Source organism: Narcine bancroftii, chromosome 10 (assembly GCF_036971445.1).
Source record: "Narcine bancroftii isolate sNarBan1 chromosome 10, sNarBan1.hap1, whole genome shotgun sequence".
Lineage (NCBI taxonomy): Eukaryota > Metazoa > Chordata > Chondrichthyes > Torpediniformes > Narcinidae > Narcine > Narcine bancroftii.
Window position 1 is genome coordinate 3,364,515 of NC_091478.1, and position 13,290 is coordinate 3,377,804.

Consider the following 13,290-nt stretch of genomic DNA (forward strand, 5'->3'; position numbering starts at 1 on the left):
GTTGCTTTTTAATTTCTACCCCCACTGTTTCCATTATCATTCAAAGAGCCCCTTTCCAGAGACCACTGGGGGATTATTGACACTTCAGAAACAACAAGATGTCCAACATAAACCACAGAACACAAGGATAAGTAAAATGCCACATAAAGATAATCAGAATGTTAACATCATCAGCTGCTGCACCAAGATGCTAAAGTGATGAGATATTCCCATGTAGGCCTCTTGGCCTTTTATCAAAGAAAAAAAAATACTCACAAAATTTATAGAGGGTGGAAGGATGTGGGGTGATGCCATGTGCTGGGATTGTAAACAATTAAGAGATATTCAGCTTGGTTGAGATTTATTGTCAGAGTATGTACATGACTCCAGCGTCAGTGCTGCGCAATTGCTCAGCAAAAGGAGGTGTAAGGCGCTCCTTCCATCAGACAGCCTACAGATCACCCTTGGGCAAGGTGTGGTACCTGTTTTGCCTCCCACTCACGGTCACGTGAAGCCATGGATTGCAGATGGTCGATGGTTTTTACAAGTAGATTCTACAAATTAGAATTCATGGTTGTAAAACTAAAAACAATAAGTAGATGAATCTGCTGATCAATGGCCAGGGTTACCTGTCCAGTAGGGATGCTGCAATTGAAGAAGGCAACTGGAAACCACTTCAGTATTTTTCCCTTGTATAATCTAGAACTCAGCTCAAAAGATGGAACTTTCACCAAAGGAAAACAGGGGAGGCCAACAACTACAATTCGGAGAGTCAGAGATCGTGACGGATGGAGACACATGATCACCTACACTGAATGGCAAGGCACCTGAATGATGACATACATGACATCACATACAACCCTGAGATTTTTTTTCCTGTGGGCCAGGTGGAATTTCTACTTATTGATTGGGCAAAGAAAAAACTGTAATCAAGAAGAGAGATTGAGTTTGTTGTTGAGGAGTCTGGTCGTGGAGGGGTAGCAACTGTTCCTGAACCTGGTGGTGCGAGTCTTTTGGCACTGATACCTCTTTCCTGATGGCAGCAGCGAGAATGGAGTATATGCTGGGTGGTGTGGATCTTTGATGATTGATGCTGATCTCTGACAGCAGTGTTCCTTTGATAGGTTCTTGATGGTGGGGAAGCTTTTGCCTGTGAAGTCCTGGGCTCTGTCTACCATCTTTTGCAGGGCTTTGTGCTCAGGGATATTGGTGTCCCCAGATCAGACTGTGATGCAGCCGGCCAGCACAACTCCTACCAGGCATCTGTAGAAATTTGCCAGGATTTTGAATGTCATACCAAACCTCTCAGTCATATCAGGCTCTCAGGAAAACATCCAACTCTGCACCTGGGCAGGAGGCAAAAGACTAATTGAACACCATTTCCATCACAGGGCAAAACACAAAAGGTGAAATTAAAAATGGAATTCAATTAATTGCTCCAATAAGAAATGTATTGTTTATTCAAAAGGTTTATCAAACACACATACAATGGTCGATTAAACATTCTGATTATGTCATTTACAAATCACAAAATTTTATGTAAATAGAAAATACACAGAACATTATGCAGGAATAGGCAACGTGGTTACAGCACCAGTGACCCGGGTTAGAATGTGGTGCTGTCTGTAAGGAGTTTGTACGTTCTCCCCATGTCTGCATGAGTTTCACTTCAGGACTCCAGTCTCCTCCCACCCTTCCAAATAAAATGTAACGGGGTTGTAGATCAATTGGGTGTATTTGGGGCAGCACAGGGCTCATGGGCAGGAAGGGTCTGATCATGCTGTAGGTCTAAAATAAACCAGCACAACAGTTCATTGGCTTGACTGCCAGTGGAATTAACCCAGTCCCTCTTGGAATAACAATGTCTCTAAATGCAACCCTATGGCTTACTGAGGAATTCAGTGATTTCCAATGAAGGAATCATTCCATGTGTGTGAATCTTAACCGTGTGGCCTTGCAGGCTGATTGACCATGAATCTTCTTGGGAGAAGACAGCTAAGATGAATTATTGAATCACTCCGAAGTAATGATATATTGATGAGGAAAGAAGCAATTGTAGGCTACATCTAGATAGGGAATATCAGCCGCATGACACCACGATAATTATTGTGTTAACTGGACAAGGCAGGTTGGGTAGGCTGAAGAACAATAAACTGTTCACAGTGATTGACATCATAATGTGTAACTTTGGTGGTAAAGAAGGATAGCAGGTCCTCAAGACCCCCAATAACCAAAAGTATTGATCCCTTTCCACCTTGCAGCAGTTTCTCTCTGTGGCAACATCCCCACTTGTCTCTATCTCACTCCAGCTATTCTGATAGCAACCTCCTCACTTGCCTGACCTTCTTTGGCTATTCCACTATTTTGAAGGGAACGGAAGGAAAGGCTTTGAAGTCTGTGAAGTGAAACACAAAAGTCTGCAGACGCTATGATTGTAGTTAAAAAATATCAGAACTACTGGAGGAACTCAGCTGGTCTCACTGCATCCATAGGAGGTAGAAATCTCTATCCGAATTTTCAGGCCTGAGCCCCTCAAGGTACGGCTAATAAAGCACACAGACACCTGAATTAAAAGGATGGGGAGAAGGAAGATGTGCAGACCAACAGACAAAAGATGTTCAATGGATATGGTCAATGTAGCACAGGTACCGGACATCCTGGTGGGGGCCAAATTGGGAGGCTGGAACTGGAATCCACACTGTGCCAACTGAGCCTTGGGGTTCACATGTAGTAGAATCCTGCAGTAGCAAGCCCTTACATTTAGCATGGATGGCCAAGTGCAAATGAACTGTTAAATGGACCTTTTCCAGTGCTAAGAATGCCCATGCCATTAGTTTGGTTATGGGCCTCTTTGCAATCTAAATGTGAGCACCAAAAAGAATCTGCAAAAGTGATCCAATTGTTAGTCAGCAAATAGAAAATTCTCACCGCCTGTAAACACTCACAAGCTCCACAAAGACGCTTTTGTGTGTAAACAGTGTTGGTGCAGTCTGGGAAGAATGTCTCTCAATTAGATTTTCCATCAAGAGTGAGCATACATAGGGACAGCTGCTCTTTACATTGGAATGGGAAGGCCAGATTGCAAAGGGAGTGCAAGCATATGAACCAGGCCCCTCATGTTTGTAACAGGTGCTGCTTTCTTCACTGATCCACATTTTTATAAATCTACAATGCTACGAGTTCTCCGTGGTCAAATCACTACTATTCCTTGAGAATTCACCATGCACAAATCCATCTAACATTTTTTTTTAAAGCATACAAGGAGATGCTGTTCTCACAAGAGGATTAATTAAAAAATCAATGGCTTCAAAATTTCACTCCCACGACAGAAAGGCAGTTGAAAGGGGAATATCATTCACCACAACCAAGACATGGGCCCAATCTAAACACTTTCCATTCATACGCCCTGCATTTTAGAGGAGTCTGCATATTAGAGATTCAGGAAATCAGTGGGGCTCCCTGCCTGTCTGTAGGGAAGGCAGAGGCTTAGTGATCTTTCCCCACTAGAATTGATTACTATTTGGGCTATCATGGCAGATCTTGAAACAGGCCTTCAGCTGATGGGATCCTCCCATGAACTTTGCTAAGTTGATAAGTAAAACTAGAAAATGTTGGAAATATTCTGCAGGTGAGTCATCTGTGGAAGGTGAAATATTGATTTTGGAGGTCTGGGTCCCTTGATTTTATGTTCTTCGTACAGATGTTTTTGTAATTTTGATACTGCTAAATTGTTGATACTGCCCTATTCTGGTTTCACATTCCGAATAAAAAGATAGAATGGACAAAAACCCAGTCCATCTGACACTGGTGTCACTAGAGGGGTGCGGGGGCGCTGACTGTACCATCAGAGGGGGGTGACACCAAAATTACTGATTCAGCAGAAATTTATTATTTTTTATAAAAATATCCCTGTAGTTAGTTACAATAACAAAAACATTTTTTGTAAGCCCAGCTTACATCTATCAATATACCTACAAGGCTAAAACTCACTATTAATTTACTTTTTGAACCTTCTTCTGTGCTCTGGTCCGAACTATCATTTTTACCCAATGACAATGACGCTTCAAATCAGGTTTTGTCTGCACATTCTATAAGCAAGCGCTGTTGTTTTCGTTGCTGCTCATGTTTTTATAGTCACTACTTTTTTCAAATTAGTGTTTTAGTATTTGTGAACCTAGATCAATAACTTTTTGAGAATGAATTAGTATGATATTGGAATTTAAAGGTGTAATTTTAATTTTTCTAGTTCTTTATCTCACTACTATTGCCATTACTTTCAGTGATATACAGGAATTACGATTTACAAGTAACATTAGTACAAAAAGCGTTACTAAGGATTCTGAAATGTCTGGTACGGGAGGAGGTCCATGGTTGGGGAGGGGGGGTGAGACCCCATGAGTTACCACACTGGGTGACACCAACCCTAGTGATGCCACTGCCATCTGACAACTGCTTCACAAACCTGCTTCTCTGGATGGTGATTTGTAAACTAGACTTTCTGTCCAATTTTGTTCATTTCATTGGGATAGAAAGAAAACTGATTTACATTCATTCAATACCTTCTCAGTATTGTGATCATTTATTATAGAATTTGCATTAAGTGGTAAAAATCGTCCAGCAGATCCATATCAGTGCCTTAAAGTGGGTGTTAGAAATTAATAAATATTGCTGTCACAGGAATCTTTCTCTTTATCCTGTTAGACATTCTCCTCCCACACAGGTAAATGACTTAATAAAGTGATGGGAACTACATTTTATTTCTCACTGGTTTGCAATTATTTTTCAATGAAGCACTGGACAGTTGCTTATGAATGATATCTGTTAGTAACTTTTCAAAACTGTCCAATCAAAAAGGTACTTTCATTTGAATAAGTTATGAAACAAAAGTCCCTTTAGGTTTCCAGGTTGATACAAAATATCCGACAGTACAACTTGAGCAAGAGCAGCACGATTGGTGTAGTGGTTCGCGCAAATGCTGTTACAGGGCCAGCGATAGCGACCGGGGTTTTGAATCCTGCACTGTCTGCCAGGAGTTTGTACGTTCTCCCCTTGTCTGCATTGGTTTTCTTTGGGGGCTCTGGTTTCCTCCCACTGTTCAAAATGTACCGGCAGTTGTAGGTCAATTGGTGGAATTGGCTGAAAGGGCCTGTTACCGTGCTGTCTGTCCAAATTTAATTTTTTTTAAAAATTACATTTAAATTTAAAAGAGTAGTCTTCTTTCACGCTACTGACCAAGGACTGTATCACCAGACCCAGCTCCAACAGTGCCATAGAGTTTTTAGATGATACAACAGTACTTGGCCTCATCAGCATCAACAATGAGTCACACTATAAAGATGGAAAATCTCATAAAACGGTGCAAAAGCAACAACCCGGGTCTCAATATGGGCAAGACAAAGGTGATGAACGTGGACTTCAGAAGGACCAAGAACAACCACCTTCCACAATAACTGTAGTGGAAAGAGCAGAGAGCACCAAGTTCCTTGGAGTCAACTTAACTAGTGACCTCTTGGGGCCACATCTCTCCACTTGTCAGGAAGGCGCAACAGCAACTGCCTAAGATTGAAGAGACAAGGATATTAGTCATCATCATGTCAGTCTTCTACAGGGGCTCTATCAAGAGTGTCCTGGCTGGCTGCAGAGAAATGGATGGGAGGTTAATCCACAGGACCATTCGAGTGGCAGAGAGGATCACAGGAGTCTGCCTACACCTCACCCCTCCCCTCAACCCCATTCATGTGATCTACCAGGATGATTGTCTAAAGAGTGTGCACAAAATCATTGAGGTCCCTACTACCCCACCCCACACACAGCATCTTCCAGCTACTCCCATTGAGAAAGAAATACAGGAGTATCACTGCCAGCACTGCACCACCAGGCTAAGAATCAGCTTCTTCCCACAGGCAATGAGAATGCTAAATGACCAAAGGAACTCCTCACACAAATCATCCAAGGTTTGCATATTCATGAAACAATATTTATTTATATGTATATACAAATACTTGGCCTGCTTATTATGGTTTTTCTTCATGTGTGTTATGCCTACATGCTTTGCACTGTGACCAGAACACGCCGTTTCATCAGGTTGTACATGTGCAATAATAGACTTGACTTTCTAAGTTTTATTTTTAACCAGCAACACAAAATCTGCAGATCCTCATGTCAGGCGCAGAATGCAAAAGTGTTGGAGAAACTGAAGCAGGCAACCTGGTCATTTATTACCACACACAAGTTGCCTGTTCATTCTCCCACATTTCATTTTAAAAGATAAAATTAGCTATGAAGCATTTTCAGATGGCCTATGACCATGGGAAAAAAGAGCAACACATCGTGGGCAGACATTCAAGCCCATTTCTAGCACAGACTCAATGTGGCAAAAACTTTCATGCACATATCTATCAAAGTCAAAAGAATCAACACTTCATCGATATACATTTACCGCAGTGAATAATTAGTGAAGGTAACAAATCTCTCTGAATTCTTTGTTTTCTAAAAGTAACTACATATCAGTTAAAATCTATGTGCTACATTTCCTAAATTAAGATGGAGTTGACATGAATCACCCGGATGGTTTTCACAGCAGAATCACAATCCTGATAATATTTACTTGCAGCTGGTTAAGGGATATTTTTGGATGCAAGTAATCAGTTTAATAAATACTCAGACACATGGAACCCTGTTTAAACCGTGTGATGACAAGAGAAACTTGGCAAAGGAACTAAGTTAATCTGTTTCAATGTTCCTCTTCAACAACCACAAAATAAGTGCTGGCCTTGATTCTTTCTACTCACCTTTAAATACATCATGGAAATATTGAGCCATCTACACAATTCTAGGAATTTTTAAATGTGCCAGACATTTATTCAAATCTTTTTCATGTTAACTATTGGAACGTAATAGGTGTTAATCAGCGTTCCCAATGGGGATACAAATATCCATCCATGGCAACGATACCCAAGCAGATCCCATAACAAATGGTATATCAAGTATGCCTCAAAGGATTTGTGTGGATTTCTTTGTACCACTTCGGATTTTGTGGCAGATCAAGTTAGAAATGCAATGATTGCTGAACAATTCTGTTAGATTTTCTGATGGGGGTTAGCAGGAGGTGAATGGGTGGCCTGATCAATTGGTGTGACGTTTCAAGGAGGTAGTCTACATTGTCAAGGGTGAACAGGAAGTCAGCAGTTCCCAAATTTGGAAGGACTGATGTCAGTCTGTCCTTACTTTCTTGGCTACCTGGCTTTTATATTTCCAGATGGCTTCCTGAATGGCAGATCTAGGAGTGCTTGTATGGACAATCTTCAGTCCAGAAATTGTTTTGTATATTAATCACTGAGGATGCAACCATTTGATTTTGTCTAGTCATTCACTTCCTGTCATAATTTCAGGAGGTTAGATATCCAAAATTGATGGCAGGGATCATAAATCTAATGCAGACTCCACGAGCAACGCAAAATAACTCAAATCTCCATTATTGTCTGTAGGTTCAATCAACATTGAACCCACATCAAACAGCTTTAATGCATTTTGGATGTTCGAATCTTTCTTCCCTATGCTTTACCATAAAAGGGAAAATTTGGCATTTACTGTTCAGGCATGAAATAATTTGGATGAAATTCAACAAGACTGATCTGCAACTGATGTTTTGCTTAAAGACAGATCTTAAATTATTATTTAAAAGGAGGAGCTCTATTCAGCGTTTAAGCAAAACCTGCTTCAGGCAAATTTTAAGCACTTGTGGTGGAGGGGGGGGGGTTAAAAACTTTTGCCAATGTCTAGCACAAGATAGATACTAATTGTGTCAGCAAATACCTGCCTGTCATTTTCTTGTGTAGTTACTGTCTCTTTCCTTTAAAAGCAAATGAGCAATTTCACAGCTCAGCATGTTCTACTCCAGATGGCTGGTAAAAAACAAGTTGTCAAGGCCATTAGGTTTTTTTTTTCAATGCACTGCAGATGCTGGAAATCTGAAACAAACAGAAAATATTAGAAATACTCACCAGGCCACGCAGTATATATAGTATGCATTATAAAATATCTGGTGATTCCAGTGCAATTTCTTTTTGGATGGAAAATTTGTGCACAGTTGTGGTTGCCACACAACAGGGAGGCTTCAGGATACCAAGACAAGAACAGAATTTTGGAGGCCCATAGTCTTTGGCTTGGCTTCACGGACGAAGATTTATGGAGGGGGTAAATGTCCACGTCAGCTGCAGGCTCGTTTGTGGCTGACAAGTCCGATGCGGGACAGGCAGACATGGTTGGAGCAGTTGCAGGGGAAAATTGGTTGGTTGGGGTTGGGTGTTGGGTTTTTCCTCCTTTGCCTTTTGTCAGTGAGGTGGGCTCTGGAAATGATACGCTCAGTTATTCCCACTGGAATGCAGGAAGCTGAGGTGACCTTAATAACGATTTATAAGGTTATTTACGGCAATACATTGAATGGATAGTCTTTTATTCGTATAGCAGGGGAATATGGAACAAGAAAGGAGCAATTTAGAAGCGATCTGAAGGGCAAAATTCTCCCCCACACAGAGAGTAGTGTATCTGCAACGAACTGCTGGAGGTAGTGGAGGCAGATATTTTGTTCTAAAGCTATGTAGACACTTGCTTGGATAGGAAATACTTAGAGCAATGCAGGTCTACAGCAGGTAAATGGGATTAGCCTCAACTGTATGGACAAGGTTGGCTAAAAGTGTCTATTTGGGTGCTGAACACTTCAATGAAAATAATCACTGAATATTTGCAAAATCAGCGTCATTGAAATGGAATGACAAAAAAAATCCAAAATTAAGATGCACAAGCAAGATTATGAACACTGATTAAAAAGGACGGCACAGTAGGGATAGCGGTTAGTGCAATGCCTTTATAGCACCAGAGATTTGAATCCTGCACTGTAAGGAGTTTGTACGTTCTCTCCATGTCTGCGTGGGTTTTCCCCGGGGGCTCCGGTTTCCTCTCATCACTCGAAATGTACCGGGAGTGTAGGTTAATTGAGTGTAGATTTGGCAACACGGACTTGTGGGCCGAAATGGCCTGTTACCAAGCTGTATGTCTAAAAATTGCAATGGCATACTGATGGAAATTCAAGGACACTGCTGTCTGTGTGTAATGTTGTCTAATTTCACTGGACATTTTTTTCCAAAATGTTTACTTCCTGATATCTTCTAAAAGTGTCAACCACTGTCTAATGATTTAATGTTGTTCCTTACCATCAAAGCCACGTCACCCCCTCTGTTGATCTGCCTATCCTTTCAAGATTCTGTGTATCCTTGGACATTCAGCTCCCAATGACATCCATCCTTTAGCCATGAGTTTATGATGCCCATAACATCATAGCTGCCAAATCTGTAGCTGTACTACAAGATCATCCCTTTATTTCTTCTCCTGCTTGCATTTAAATACAAAACCTTTAGCACTTAATTTTATTACTTTGGACTCTGCGTCCCTGTTTCATTGCAAATCATCCCCAGGCTGCTGTTTTGCCGTATCTGCCTGTCCTTCCGCACAAACTCCTTTCCAACTGGCCCTAGTTGGGCAAAAGTGCCTCTCCTTCTGCCTTCTCATTTTGGATTTCACTGCCGGTTGATGAAGTGGACAAAGACGATGGGGTCAAACAATAATCATGGCTTTTATTAGTAGAGACTCATGGTCCAATAATGAAAGACAATGGGTGCAGACACAGTCATATCCAAGGGGAGTGTCCTTAACAGTAGAGATAATGCACAGCCAATGTTAGTACAGCAAGACTCACCAGAGGGGAGACAGGCAGCTTGGCGGATATTCACCACCCCCCCCCCCCCACCTCCACCAACATCATTACCAAACCTCCCTACCTGAATATTGGTTCAGGTGCAGCCCCCACCCCATTTGTCCAGGTCATCTCCCTTCCCCAGAAAAGGTTCAAGTGATCCAAGAGCTGGAAACCCTGCTCCATCTCTTCAGCCACACATTTATTTGCTCCATCTTCCTGTTCAGACCTTCAACACTCCAAGTTTTTCCCTGGGACACCTCAGCCCAATCGTGATCAGCAACTTATCCATGTTCCTCTTGTCACTCTACAATAGCTTTGGGCTTCGGGTGCAATTGAAATTTGCAACAGAGACAGGCCCGCAGAGGGAACAAAGGGTGCAAGGAATGAAAACGTGCATCAGCCATTTCATGACATGACCTTAGTATACCATTCTGATTTCTAAACCAATTATTTTTTGTTTAGTGACAAAAATTATAGATATCAAAATATCTATGCAGTGTTTTGACACAGTGTCGCTATGTTGGAGTTGTAGATGCCAGTTTTCCCATGGTGAGGGAATCCAATCAAAGCACTAGAGTGAGTTTGTGATTTATTTTTAAGGTAATTAACAGCAATATCTTTATGCCAGTCAGTGCCTGCTTCCTGCCAATGCTGGACAACTATTTTTTCAAAAGGTTTGCTTCCTGAAACAACTTCAAGCTGAACTCATATTTCAGATTTGCTATATCTCTTAAGAAGTTGGAGAAACATTAAATTAACTTTTATTGAACGAGAATGTTTAATCACATAATGATGCTGACATTGTGTTAGTTTAAACTGACCTAAAAATGTTTTTGTTGCTGATTTTCATTTGTACTCAGCATCAGATGACCCTTGTGTCAGTGTCCAACAATAGTCGGCCAGCATTGATGAGTTCCAGTGGCCCTGATACCACTTTTCCACAGTTGCAACATCCTGATGAAACCTTTCACCATGTTCATCACTGACTGCACCAAGATCAGAAGGCAAAAAGTCCAAGAGTGAATCCAGAAAATGAATTTTCAATAACATTCATGGTTTTGTATGCTTGAAGCATGTTGTCAATCAACAGGATATAGCTTCATGCTCTGTAGTTGCTAAGAAAATTCTCGACATCATTAAATGCCTTCCAAGCATGCTCAGGCCTAGGACAATATTTGCATAGCACCTGCACTGAGGGCACGACCAGACATGCTTGGCCTGACCAAAACAGCTTGCTTTGTGGGCAATGAACAAGTAGACTTAAAATAAGAAAGGAAATCACAATAAATAGGCTATGATAGGAAAATTGAGGTGATTTTCATGTTCAGCAACCCAAAATCCATTAATACACCCAAAATTATTCAAGGGAGCAAAATCTTCATTGTCCAGAGTTCTCAAAGATTGCATGCAAAACGTGTTCAAAACTGTAACTAGATAATCATGCCTTCACAAATATATATACCATGACAAATTAAAATAATAATTTGATCTGTTAGAGTTTGTTCATAAAATATAATGCACCCTGACATCTTTCAATGTTATAGTTAGTTATCACTCCCCCATGTTGCCAGCCTGAACTGAACTCCTTGTGTATCAGTAACACAGACACACTACTCTTACCACTATTCATTGACACAGCAACTGAGCTTCATTAATTACTGCTATCTTTCCCAAACATGCTCTGTTATTGTTTGGCAACCTCTCAAATTTCTCTGATGGTGAATTTCTTCGATCTGCTCTGCCTCCTCACCCTCTTTCTCTTCTAACCAGGAATCGAGTTCTCGAGCTACACAGTTCTCTCTCAGCTCCTCAATTAGGCTCCCCTCCCCCCCACCCACCTCCCTGCCAGACACACAGCTGTATCCAGAGCTCCTTATGGGAAATCTTGTATATATAAATGCTGTCTTCCATCCACGTTCTGTTTGTGCCCTCCATCTCTACACGCATACTCTCCTCACACCTTCCCCTTCCCTGCACGCATACTCTCCTCACACCTTCCCCTTCCCTGCACGCATACTCTCCTCACACCTTTCCCTTCCCTGCACGCATACTCTCCTCACACCTTCCCCTTCCCTGCACGCATACTCTCCTCACACCTTCCCCTTCCCTGCACGCATACTCTCCTCACACCTTCCCCTTCCCTGCACGCATACTCTCCTCACATCTTCCCCTTCCTCTATCCATTTCCAGCATTTTCAATATTCCCTTTCCAGTCTTAGAATGACGGACAATTTGCAAAGGCAAGAACATCAAAAGAAAATTTTATCTTACTAGAACAAAATATGATTAACATATTTGAATTTGCATGCCACATTATAAACTGCTTTTAAATTATTTTTCTCAGTTGTAATTTTTTGTTCTCTCTCCAGCGAATGAGTTGCGTTCACTGTCTAAAGCTCGGATGTTTGAATTATTCAGTATTTGCATCGCCCTAAAGTAATCATTTCTGTTTTGTGAAGGATTTTTCACAATGGAATTTTATCTGCTGCTCAACCAGGTGGGTTTTCACTTCCCATTTTATCTACTGACAACATGAAGAGAAGAGTATTTGTCTTGCATTAGGGCTTTCACTGACTCCGGCTGCAGTGTCCAAACTAAAAAAAATGATTAGCTACATGTTTGGATAAACATGAAAAACACAAATTTACAGGCACCAGCACACCAGTTGATGAAGGAACTCAGCAGGTCAGGCAACGTCCATGGAAAGCAAACATTAACCTTAACCCTAATGAAGGTTCCCCTGCCTTAAATCCACTACAAGCTCCTTGGTTTTGTTGACTCTGAGAGCAAGATTGCTGTTCTGGTACCATCCGGCCAGATTCTCGATTCCCATCCTACAAGCCAACTCATTACTTTCCATTATTCACCTGACAATTATGATGTTACCAGTGAATTTATAGCAAAATAGTAATTATTGTAAAGTACAAAAATGCTGGAGAAACTCTGGGAAATACAACCTTCAAGACTGTTCAAGTTATTTAACTATTTATTTATTTTTATATGTGCACTGCATAAGAATCGTTTGTATATTTTTGCACCAAGGACAGAAGTCTGCTATTTCATCCAGTTGTACTAATACAATCAGATTAAAATAAACTTGAACTTGAGGTTTTGCGGCATTCATGGGAGCTAAAGATATATCACTGGACATTTCGAGCCTGAGCCCTTCTTCAAGGTATTCATAGCTTATGTTGGAACCAAATTTGGCTATACAGTCACGGGTGTACACGGAATACAGCAGAAGATTAAGTACTTCAGCCTTGAGGCGCCAGTGTTGATGGTCAACAAGATTTCAGGGAACCACAGAACATTACAATACAAGCCCTTCGGCCCTTGATGTTGAGCTGATCTGTACATTCACTGTACTCCAATCCGCACTGATTGGGATCTGCCAATGGGGAAGTCAAGGATCTAGTTGCAGAGGGTCAAACAGAGTCCAATTCTCTTAGTTTGGTCATAGGTTTTGATGATGCTGATATCCAAACTGTTGTCAACGAACAACAGTCTGATGTAGGTGTTCTTATGGTCCAGATGATCTAATACAGAGAGGGGAATCA

At 41.2% G+C, this 13,290-nt stretch overlaps 1 protein-coding gene across 6 annotated transcripts in view; it reads right to left on the reverse strand.

The window, feature by feature from the left end:
* Positions 1–1,416: 1,416 nt before the first annotated feature.
* The window catches only part of pwwp2b (PWWP domain containing 2B), a 150,693-nt gene continuing 138,819 nt past the window's right edge, over positions 1,417–13,290 (reverse strand). For 2 of the 6 annotated variants that reach the window (XR_011345265.1, XR_011345262.1), the window contains one exon: positions 7,701–7,949. The gene's annotated coding sequence lies outside the window, so the exon portion shown is untranslated. Of the gene's footprint in view, positions 5,532–5,593; positions 7,950–12,766; positions 13,270–13,290 lie in introns of those variants that run through there. The other 4 variants (XR_011345257.1, XR_011345258.1, XR_011345264.1 and 1 more) reach the window with 4 other exon arrangements.